This window comes from Rhinoraja longicauda, unplaced genomic scaffold (genome assembly GCF_053455715.1).
Source record: "Rhinoraja longicauda isolate Sanriku21f unplaced genomic scaffold, sRhiLon1.1 Scf000989, whole genome shotgun sequence".
Taxonomy (NCBI): domain Eukaryota; kingdom Metazoa; phylum Chordata; class Chondrichthyes; order Rajiformes; family Arhynchobatidae; genus Rhinoraja; species Rhinoraja longicauda.
In genome coordinates, this window is record NW_027602205.1 from 33,473 (window position 1) to 45,000 (window position 11,528).

Consider the following 11,528-nt stretch of genomic DNA (forward strand, 5'->3'; position numbering starts at 1 on the left):
AACTACTCCAGAATCTAAAGTGTTCGGCAAAACAGTTGCCGAGCCTAAACTGGGTCTCACCGGTGTAAATAATAAAGCAACAACAACAACCAAACTACATAAGTTGTAATGTACAACAGCCAACTGAGCTAGCAACCAGCTTGTCTTCGGGATGTGGGAGAAAATCTGAGCATCCGGGTAAAAACTGTGTGGTCACAGGGAGAACGTGCAAACTCCACATGGACAGCACCAGAGGCAAGGATTGGATCGATAGTGCTCCCAGAGGTGAGGAAAGCCATTCCCTCCTCAGATGCTGCCTGCGCCAGTGAGTCCCTCCAGAACTTTGTGTTTTGTTTCATGATATGTGAAGTTGATTATGCGTGCGTGTGTGTGTGAGCCTTTGTGAAGATGCATGTTGATGATGGATGGGTATAGATTTGTGAAAGATGTGTGTTACCACAGTGAAGGAAAAAAGGAGTGAGTGAAGGAGTATTTAAATGTCTGGCAGTGTATGTGAGAGGAGGAGCTTGCCGGTCGGTGGCAAGAAAAGCCTACGACACCCGGTATTCCCAGGCGGTCTCCCATCCAAGTACTGACCAGGCCCGAGCCTGCTTAGCTTCCGAGATCAGACGGGATCGGGCGTATTCAGGCTAGTATGGCCGTAGGCACAGACTAGCAGCTTGTGCCCACACTTAACCTGCATCTACACTGCCTGCACACCAGTTTACACCACAATACAATATACAACACAAACTTTATTGTCATTGTGCAGTGTACAAGTACAGAGACAACGAAATGCAGTTAGCATCTTAACCAGAGTGCATGCGATGGAATAGTAAAACATATAATATATACAGTCATTCAGTAGCGGTAGTGGAAATTCCGGTGAGCGAGATCAGTCACTGATGGGAGGAGTGCCCGAGGCGGGGGGGGGGGGGGGGGGGGGGGGGGGGGTGGCAACAATCACCGAAGCGTAGAGTTAAGTAAGGTAACGACCGCAGGAACTAATCTGTTCCTGAACCTGCAGGTCCGGGAACGGAGAGACCTGTAGCGCCTCCCAGATGGGAGGAGGGTAAACAATCTGTGGTTGGGGTGAGAGCTGTCCTTGACGATGTAGCGCGCCCTTCGCAGACATCGCCTACTCTGGATAGACTCAATGGAGGGGAGTGAGGAACCGGTGATGCGTTGGGCAGTTTTCTCCAGTTTCACATCCTACACTAGAGTCAATTTACAGAAGCAAATTAACTCAAAAACCTGTATGTTTTAGGAATGTGGGAGGAAACGCACGTGGTCACAGGGAGAGAATGTGCAAACTCTGTACACACATCACCCATAGTCAGGACTTGATGAGGGTCTCTGGCGCTGGAAGACAGCAATTCTACAGCTGCGCCACTGTGTCTAAACGTATAAGATTATTAAGGGGTTGGACACGTTAGAGGCAGGAAACATGTTCCCAATGTTGGGGGAGTCCAGAACAAGGGGCCACAGTTTAAGAATAAGGGGTAGGCCATTTAGAACTGAGATGAGGAAAAACTTTTTCAGTCAGAGAGTTGTGAATCTGTGGAATTCTCTGCCTCAGAAGGCAGTGGAGGCCAATTCTCTGAATGCATTCAAGAGAGAGTTAGATAGAGCTCTTAAGGATAGCGGAGTCAGGAGGTATGGGGAGAAGGCAGGAACGGGGTACTGATTGAGAATGATCAGCCATGATCACATTGAATGGCGGTGCTGGCTGGAAGGGCCGAATGGCCTCCTCCTGCACCTATTGTCTATTGTGTCCCCTCTAGAGTTTAAGGGGCAGACAGGGGAGGTGTGTAAGGTGAGTGGCTGAAAGTAAAGAATGACGGCAGAAGAGTTGTGGGCGTGTGTGTGTGCGCGCGTGCGTGCAGCTGGGCGGTGTGTACATGCAGGTTAAGTGTGGGCACAAGTAGCCACTCTGTCCCTACGGCCATACTAGCCTGAACACACCTGATCCCGTCTGATCTCGGAAGCTAAACAGGCTCAGGCCTGGTCAGTACTTGTGAGGACCTTGTCGAAGGCCTTCTGGAAGTCCAGATATAACACATCGACTGGTTCTCCCTTATCCACTCTACTAGTTACATCCTTGAAAAATTCTATAAGATTCGTCAGACATGATTTGCCTTTCATAAATCCATGCTGACTTTGTCCAATGATTTCACCACTTTCCAAATGTGCTGCTATCTATCCCATCTTTAATAACTGACTAGCATTTTCCCCACTACCGATGTTAGACTAACTGGCCTGTAATTCCCCGTTTTCTCCCTCCCTCCCTTTTTGAAAAGTGGGGTTACATTAGCTACCCTCCAATCCTCAGGAACTACTCCAGAATGTAAAGTGTTCGGCAAAACAGTTGCCGAGCCTAAACTGGGTCTCACCGGTGTAAATAATAAAGCAACAACAACAACCAAACGACATCAGTTGTAATGTACAACAGCCAACTGAGCTAGCAACCAGCTTGTCTTCGGGATGTGGGAGAAAATCTGAGCATCCGGGTAAAAACTGTGTGGTCACAGGGAGAACGTGTAAACTCCACATGGACAGCACCAGAGGCAAAGATTGGATCGATAGTGCTCCCAGAGGTGAGGAAATGCCATTCCCTCCTCAGATGCTGCCTGCGCCAGTGAGTTCCTCCAGACCTTTGTGTTTTGTTTCATGATATGTGAAGTTGATTATGCGTGCGTGTGTGTGTGTGTGTGAGCCTTTGTGAAGATGCATGTTGATGAGGGATGGGTATAGATTTGTGAAAGATGTGTGTTACCACAGTGAAGGAAAAAAGGAGTGAGTGAAGGAGTATTTAAATGTCTGGCAGTGTATGTGAGAGGAGGAGCTTGCCGGTCGGTGGCAAAAAAAGCCTACGACACCCGGTATTCCCAGGCGGTCTCCCATCCAAGTACTGACCAGGCCCGAGCCTGCTTAGCTTCCGAGATCAGACGGGATCGGGCGTATTCAGGCTAGTATGGCCGTAGGCACAGAGTAGCAGCTTGTGCCCACACTTAACCTGCATCTACACTGCCTGCACACCAGTTTACACCACAATACAATATACAACACAAACTTTATTGTCATTGTGCAGTGTACAAGTACAGAGACAACGAAATGCAGTTAGCATCTTAACCAGAGTGCATGCGATGGAATAGTAAAACATATAATATATACAGTCATTCAGTAGCGGTAGTGGAAATTCCGGTGAGCGAGATCAGTCACTGATGGGAGGAGTGCCCGAGGGGGGGGGGGGGGGGGATGGCAACAATCACTGAGGCGCAGAGTTAAGTAAGGTAACGACCGCAGGAACTAAGCTGTTCCTGAACCTGCAGGTCCGGGAACGGAGAGACCTGTAGCGCCTCCCAGATGGGAGGAGGGTAAACAATCTGTGGTTGGGGTGAGAGCTGTCCTTGACGATGTAGCGCGCCCTTCGCAGACATCGCCTACTCTGGATAGACTCAATGGAGGGGAGTGAGGAACCGGTGATGCGTTGGGCAGTTTTCTCCAGTTTCGCATCCTACACTAGAGCCAATTTACAGAAGCCAATTAACTCAAAAACCTGTATGTTTTAGGAATGTGGGAGGAAACCCACGTGGTCACAGGGAGAGAATGTGCAAACTCTGTACACACATCACCCATAGTCAGGACTTGATGAGGGTCTCTGGCACTGTAAGACAGCAATTCTACAGCTGCGCCACTGTATCGAAACGTATAAGATTATTAAGGGGTTGGACACGTTAGAGGCAGGAAGCATGTTCCCAATGTTGGGGGAGTCCAGAACAAGGGGCCACAGTTTAAGAATAAGAGGTAGGCCTTTTAGAACTGAGATGAGGAAAAACTTTTTCAGTCAGAGAGTTGTGAATCTGTGGAATTCTCTGCCTCAGAAGGCAGTGGAGGCCAATTCTCTGAATGCATTCAAGAGAGAGCTGGATAGAGCTCTTAAGGATAGCGGAGTCATGGGGTATGGGGAGAAGGCAGGAACGGGGTAGTGATTGAGAATGATCAGCCATGATCACATTGAATGGCGGTGCTGGCTCGAAGGGCCGAATGGCCTCCTCCTGCACCTATTGTCTATTGTCTATTGTGTCCCCTCTAGAGTTTAAGGGGCAGACAGGGGAGGTGTGTAAGGTGAGTGGCTGAAAGTAAAGAATGACGGCAGAAGAGTTGTGGGCGTGTGTGTGTGCGCGCGTGCGTGCAGCTGGGCGGTGTGTACATGCAGGTTAAGTGTGGGCACAAGCAGCCACTCTGTCCCTACGGCCATACTAGCCTGAACACACCCGATCCCGTCTGATCTCGGAAGCTAAACAGGCTCAGGCCTGGTCAGTACTTGTGAGGACCTTGTCGAAGGCCTTCTGGAAGTCCAGATATAACACATCGACTGGTTCTCCCTTATCCACTCTACTAGTTACATCCTCGAAAAATTCTATAAGATTCGTCAGACATGATTTGCCTTTCTTAATCCATGCTGACTTTGTCCAATGATTTCACCACTTTCCAAATGTGCTGCTATCTATCCCATCTTTAATAACTGACTCTAGCATTTTCCCCACTACGATGTTAGACTAACTGGTCTGTAATTCCCCGTTTTCTCTCTCCCTCCCTTTTTGAAAAGTGGGGTTACATTAGCTACCCTCCAATCCTCAGGAACTACTCCAGAATCTAAAGTGTTCGGCAAAACAGTTGCCGAGCCTAAACTGGGTCTCACCGGTGTAAATAATAAAGCAACAACAACAACCAAACTACATAAGTTGTAATGTACAACAGCCAACTGAGCTAGCAACCAGCTTGTCTTCGGGATGTGGGAGAAAATCTGAGCATCCGGGTAAAAACTGTGTGGTCACAGGGCGAACGTGCAAACTCCACATGGACAGCACCAGAGGCAAAGATTGGATCGATAGTGCTCCCAGAGGTGAGGAAAAGCCATTCCCTCCTCAGATGCTGCCTGCGCCAGTGAGTTCCTCCAGACCTTTGTGTTTTGTTTCATGATATGTGAAGTTGATTATGCGTGCGTGTGTGTGTGAGCCTTTGTGAAGATGCATGTTGATGAGGGATGGGTATAGATTTGTGAAAGATGTGTGTTACCACAGTGAAGGAAAAAAGGAGTGAGTGAAGGAGTATTTAAATGTCTGGCAGTGTATGTGAGAGGAGGAGCTTGCCGGTCGGTGGCAAAAAAAGCCTACGACACCCGGTATTCCCAGGCGGTCTCCCATCCAAGTACTGACCAGGCCCGAGCCTGCTTAGCTTCCGAGATCAGACGGGATCGGGCGTATTCAGGCTAGTATGGCCGTAGGCACAGAGTAGCAGCTTGTGCCCACACTTAACCTGCATCTACACTGCCTGCACACCAGTTTACACCACAATACAATATACAACACAAACTTTATTGTCATTGTGCAGTGTACAAGTACAGAGACAACGAAATGCAGTTAGCATCTTAACCAGAGTGCATGCGATGGAATAGTAAAACATATAATATATACAGTCATTCAGTAGCGGTAGTGGAAATTCCGGTGAGCGAGATCAGTCACTGATGGGAGGAGTGCCCGAGGGGGGGATGGCAACAATCACTGAGGCGCAGAGTTAAGTAAGGTAACGACCGCAGGAACTAAGCTGTTCCTGAACCTGCAGGTCCGGGAACGGAGAGACCTGTAGCGCCTCCCAGATGGGAGGAGGGTAAACAATCTGTGGTTGGGGTGAGAGCTGTCCTTGACGATGTAGCGCGCCCTTCGCAGACATCGCCTACTCTGGATAGACTCAATGGAGGGGAGTGAGGAACCGGTGATGCGTTGGGCAGTTTTCTCCAGTTTCGCATCCTACACTAGAGCCAATTTACAGAAGCCAATTAACTCAAAAACCTGTATGTTTTAGGAATGTGGGAGGAAACCCACGTGGTCACAGGGAGAGAATGTGCAAACTCTGTACACACATCACCCATAGTCAGGACTTGATGAGGGTCTCTGGCGCTGTAAGACAGCAATTCTACAGCTGCGCCACTGTATCGAAACGTATAAGATTATTAAGGGGTTGGACACGTTAGAGGCAGGAAGCATGTTCCCAATGTTGGGGGAGTCCAGAACAAGGGGCCACAGTTTAAGAATAAGAGGTAGGCCTTTTAGAACTGAGATGAGGAAAAACTTTTTCAGTCAGAGAGTTGTGAATCTGTGGAATTCTCTGCCTCAGAAGGCAGTGGAGGCCAATTCTCTGAATGCATTCAAGAGAGAGCTGGATAGAGCTCTTAAGGATAGCGGAGTCATGGGGTATGGGGAGAAGGCAGGAACGGGGTAGTGATTGAGAATGATCAGCCATGATCACATTGAATGGCGGTGCTGGCTCGAAGGGCCGAATGGCCTCCTCCTGCACCTATTGTCTATTGTCTATTGTGTCCCCTCTAGAGTTTAAGGGGCAGACAGGGGAGGTGTGTAAGGTGAGTGGCTGAAAGTAAAGAATGACGGCAGAAGAGTTGTGGGCGTGTGTGTGTGCGCGCGTGCGTGCAGCTGGGCGGTGTGTACATGCAGGTTAAGTGTGGGCACAAGCAGCCACTCTGTCCCTACGGCCATACTAGCCTGAACACACCCGATCCCGTCTGATCTCGGAAGCTAAACAGGCTCAGGCCTGGTCAGTACTTGTGAGGACCTTGTCGAAGGCCTTCTGGAAGTCCAGATATAACACATCGACTGGTTCTCCCTTATCCACTCTACTAGTTACATCCTCGAAAAATTCTATAAGATTCGTCAGACATGATTTGCCTTTCTTAATCCATGCTGACTTTGTCCAATGATTTCACCACTTTCCAAATGTGCTGCTATCTATCCCATCTTTAATAACTGACTCTAGCATTTTCCCCACTACGATGTTAGACTAACTGGTCTGTAATTCCCCGTTTTCTCTCTCCCTCCCTTTTTGAAAAGTGGGGTTACATTAGCTACCCTCCAATCCTCAGGAACTACTCCAGAATCTAAAGTGTTCGGCAAAACAGTTGCCGAGCCTAAACTGGGTCTCACCGGTGTAAATAATAAAGCAACAACAACATCCAAACTACATAAGTTGTAATGTACAACAGCCAACTGAGCTAGCAACCAGCTTGTCTTCGGGATGTGGGAGAAAATCTGAGCATCCGGGTAAAAACTGTGTGGTCACAGGGCGAACGTGCAAACTCCACATGGACAGCACCAGAGGCAAAGATTGGATCGATAGTGCTCCCAGAGGTGAGGAAAAGCCATTCCCTCCTCAGATGCTGCCTGCGCCAGTGAGTTCCTCCAGACCTTTGTGTTTTGTTTCATGATATGTGAAGTTGATTATGCGTGCGTGTGTGTGTGTGTGTGAGCCTTTGTGAAGATGCATGTTGATGAGGGATGGGTATAGATTTGTGAAAGATGTGTGTTACCACAGTGAAGGAAAAAAGGAGTGAGTGAAGGAGTATTTAAATGTCTGGCAGTGTATGTGAGAGGAGGAGCTTGCCGGTCGGTGGCAAAAAAAGCCTACGACACCCGGTATTCCCAGGCGGTCTCCCATCCAAGTACTGACCAGGCCCGAGCCTGCTTAGCTTCCGAGATCAGACGGGATCGGGCGTATTCAGGCTAGTATGGCCGTAGGCACAGAGTAGCAGCTTGTGCCCACACTTAACCTGCATCTACACTGCCTGCACACCAGTTTACACCACAATACAATATACAACACAAACTTTATTGTCATTGTGCAGTGTACAAGTACAGAGACAACGAAATGCAGTTAGCATCTTAACCAGAGTGCATGCGATGGAATAGTAAAACATATAATATATACAGTCATTCAGTAGCGGTAGTGGAAATTCCGGTGAGCGAGATCAGTCACTGATGGGAGGAGTGCCCCAGGGGGGGGGGGGGGGGGATGGCAACAATCACTGAGGCGCAGAGTTAAGTAAGGTAACGACCGCAGGAACTAAGCTGTTCCTGAACCTGCAGGTCCGGGAACGGAGAGACCTGTAGCGCCTCCCAGATGGGAGGAGGGTAAACAATCTGTGGTTGGGGTGAGAGCTGTCCTTGACGATGTAGCGCGCCCTTCGCAGACATCGCCTACTCTGGATAGACTCAATGGAGGGGAGTGAGGAACCGGTGATGCGTTGGGCAGTTTTCTCCAGTTTCGCATCCTACACTAGAGCCAATTTACAGAAGCCAATTAACACAAAAACCTGTATGTTTTAGGAATGTGGGAGGAAACCCACGTGGTCACAGGGAGAGAATGTGCAAACTCTGTACACACATCACCCATAGTCAGGACTTGATGAGGGTCTCTGGCGCTGTAAGACAGCAATTCTACAGCTGCGCCACTGTATCGAAACGTATAAGATTATTAAGGGGTTGGACACGTTAGAGGCAGGAAGCATGTTCCCAATGTTGGGGGAGTCCAGAACAAGGGGCCACAGTTTAAGAATAAGAGGTAGGCCTTTTAGAACTGAGATGAGGAAAAACTTTTTCAGTCAGAGAGTTGTGAATCTGTGGAATTCTCTGCCTCAGAAGGCAGTGGAGGCCAATTCTCTGAATGCATTCAAGAGAGAGCTGGATAGAGCTCTTAAGGATAGCGGAGTCATGGGGTATGGGGAGAAGGCAGGAACGGGGTAGTGATTGAGAATGATCAGCCATGATCACATTGAATGGCGGTGCTGGCTCGAAGGGCCGAATGGCCTCCTCCTGCACCTATTGTCTATTGTCTATTGTGTCCCCTCTAGAGTTTAAGGGGCAGACAGGGGAGGTGTGTAAGGTGAGTGGCTGAAAGTAAAGAATGACGGCAGAAGAGTTGTGGGCGTGTGTGTGTGCGCGCGTGCGTGCAGCTGGGCGGTGTGTACATGCAGGTTAAGTGTGGGCACAAGCAGCCACTCTGTCCCTACGGCCATACTAGCCTGAACACACCCGATCCCGTCTGATCTCGGAAGCTAAACAGGCTCAGGCCTGGTCAGTACTTGTGAGGACCTTGTCGAAGGCCTTCTGGAAGTCCAGATATAACACATCGACTGGTTCTCCCTTATCCACTCTACTAGTTACATCCTCGAAAAATTCTATAAGATTCGTCAGACATGATTTGCCTTTCTTAATCCATGCTGACTTTGTCCAATGATTTCACCACTTTCCAAATGTGCTGCTATCTATCCCATCTTTAATAACTGACTCTAGCATTTTCCCCACTACCGATGTTAGACTAACTGGTCTGTAATTCCCCGTTTTCTCCCTCCCTCCCTTTTTGAAAAGTGGGGTTACATTAGCTACCCTCCAATCTTCAGGAACTACTCCAGAATCTAAAGTGTTCGGCAAAACAGTTGCCGAGCCTAAACTGGGTCTCACTGGTGTAAATAATAAAGCAACAACAACAACCAAACGACATCAGTTGTAATGTACAACAGCCAACTGAGCTAGCAACCAGCTTGTCTTCGGGATGTGGGAGAAAATCTGAGCATCCGGGTAAAAACTGTGTTGTCACAGGGAGAACGTGCAAACTCCACATAGACAGCACCAGAGGCAAGGATTGGACCGATAGTGCTCCCAGAGGTGAGGAAAAGCCATTCCCTCCTCAGATGCTGCCTGCGCCAGTGAGTTCCGCCAGAACTTTGTGTTTTGTTTCATGATATGTGAAGTTGATTATGCGTGCGTGTGTGTGTGAGCCTTTGTGAAGATGCATGTTGATGAGGGATGGGTATAGATTTGTGAAAGATGTGTGTTACCACAGTGAAGGAAAAAAGGAGTGAGTGAAGGAGTATTTAAATGTCTGGCAGTGTATGTGAGAGGAGGAGCTTGCCGGTCGGTGGCAAGAAAAGCCTACGACACCCGGTATTCCCAGGCGGTCTCCCATCCAAGTACTGACCAGGCCCGAGCCTGCTTAGCTTCCGAGATCAGACGGGATCGGGCGTATTCAGGCTAGTATGGCCTGTAGCGGTAGTGTAGGATGCGAAACTGGAGAAAACTGCCCAACGCATCACCGGTTCCTCACTCCCCTCCATTGAGTCTATCCAGAGTAGGCGATGTCTGCGAAGGGCGCGCTACATCGTCAAGGACAGCTCTCACCCCAACCACAGATTGTTTACCCTCCTCCCATCTGGGAGGCGCTACAGGTCTCTCCGTTCCCGGACCTGCAGGTTGAGGAACAGCTTAGTTCCTGCGGTCGTTACCTTACTTAACTCTGCGCTTCGGTGATTGTTGCCATCCCCCCCCCCCCCCCCCTCGGGCACTCCTCCCATCAGTGACTGATCTCGCTCACCGGAATTTCCACTACCGCTACTGAATGACTGTATATATTATATGTTTTACTATTCCATCGCATGCACTCTGGTTAAGATGCTAACTGCATTTCGTTGTCTCTGTACTTGTACACTGCACAATGACAATAAATTTTGTGTTGTATATTGTATTGTGGTGTAAACTGGTGTGCAGGCAGTGTAGATGCAGGTTAAGTGTGGGCACAAGCTGCTACTCTGTGCCTACGGCCATACTAGCTTGAATACGCCCGATCCCGTCTGATCTCGGAAGCTAAGCAGGCTCGGGCCTGGTCAGTACTTGGATGGGAGACCGCCTGGGAATACCGGGTGTCGTAGGCTTTTCTTGCCACCGACCGGCAAGATCCTCCTCTCACATACACTGCCAAACATTTAAATACTCCTTCACTCACTCCTTTTTTCCTTCACTGTGGTAACACACATCTTTCACAAATCTATACCCATCCATCATCAACATGCATCTTCACAAAGGCTCACACACACACGCACGCATAATCAAGTTCACATATCATCAAACAAAACACAAAGGTCTGGAGGAACTCACTGGCGCAGGCAGCATCTGAGGAGGGAATGGCTTTCCTCACCTCTGGGAGCACTATCGATCCAATCCTTGCCTCTGGTGCTGTCCATGTGGAGTTTGCACGTTCTCCCTGTGACCACACAGTTTTTACCCGGATGCTCAGATTTTCTCCCACATCCCGAAGACAAGCTGGTTGCTAGCTCAGTTGGCTGTTGTACATTACAACTGATGTCGTTTGGTTGTTGTTGTTGCTTTATTATTTACACCGGTGAGACCCAGTTTAGGCTCGGCAACTGTTTTGCCGAACACTTTAGATTCTGGAGTAGTGCCTGAGGATTGGAGGGTAGCTAATGTAACCCCACTTTTCAAAAAGGGAGGGAGAGAGAAAACGGGGAATTACAGACCAGTTAGTCTAACATCGGTAGTGGGGAAAATGCTAGAGTCAGTTATTAAAGATGGGATAGATAGCAGCACATTTGGAAAGTGGTGAAATCATTGGACAAAGTCAGCATGGATTTATGAAAGGTAAATCATGTCTGACGAATCTTATAGAATTTTTCGAGGATGTAACTAGTAGAGTGGATAAGGGAGAACCAGTCGATGTGTTATATCTGGAGTTCCAGAAGGCTTTCGATAAGGTCCCACATAAGAGATTAGTATGCAAACGTAAAGCACACGGTATTGTGGGTTCAGTATTGATGTGGATAGAGAACTGGCTGGCAGACAAGAAGCAAAGAGTAGGAATAAACGGGTCCTTTTCAGAATGGCAGGCAGTGACTAGTGGGGTAC

At 48.6% G+C, this 11,528-nt stretch overlaps 6 non-coding genes across 6 annotated transcripts; 1 reads left to right on the forward strand and 5 right to left on the reverse strand.

Moving 5' to 3' along the window:
* Positions 1 to 527: 527 nt before the first annotated feature.
* LOC144591409 (5S ribosomal RNA) lies at positions 528 to 646 on the reverse strand. The gene has a single exon (XR_013546822.1). It is a non-coding gene; the product is annotated as a 5S ribosomal RNA (ribosomal RNA).
* A 2,200-nt stretch (positions 647 to 2,846) lies between these two features.
* On the reverse strand, positions 2,847 to 2,965 carry LOC144591410 (5S ribosomal RNA). Its single transcript, XR_013546823.1, has one exon. It is a non-coding gene; the product is annotated as a 5S ribosomal RNA (ribosomal RNA).
* A 2,187-nt stretch (positions 2,966 to 5,152) lies between these two features.
* Positions 5,153 to 5,271, reverse strand: LOC144591411 (5S ribosomal RNA). The gene has a single exon (XR_013546824.1). It is a non-coding gene; the product is annotated as a 5S ribosomal RNA (ribosomal RNA).
* Positions 5,272 to 7,454: 2,183 nt separating this feature from the next.
* LOC144591412 (5S ribosomal RNA) lies at positions 7,455 to 7,573 on the reverse strand. Its single transcript, XR_013546825.1, has one exon. It is a non-coding gene; the product is annotated as a 5S ribosomal RNA (ribosomal RNA).
* Positions 7,574 to 9,761: 2,188 nt separating this feature from the next.
* LOC144591415 (5S ribosomal RNA) lies at positions 9,762 to 9,881 on the reverse strand. Its single transcript, XR_013546828.1, has one exon. It is a non-coding gene; the product is annotated as a 5S ribosomal RNA (ribosomal RNA).
* A 540-nt stretch (positions 9,882 to 10,421) lies between these two features.
* Positions 10,422 to 10,540, forward strand: LOC144591413 (5S ribosomal RNA). The gene has a single exon (XR_013546826.1). It is a non-coding gene; the product is annotated as a 5S ribosomal RNA (ribosomal RNA).
* The last annotated feature ends 988 nt before the right edge of the window (positions 10,541 to 11,528 follow it).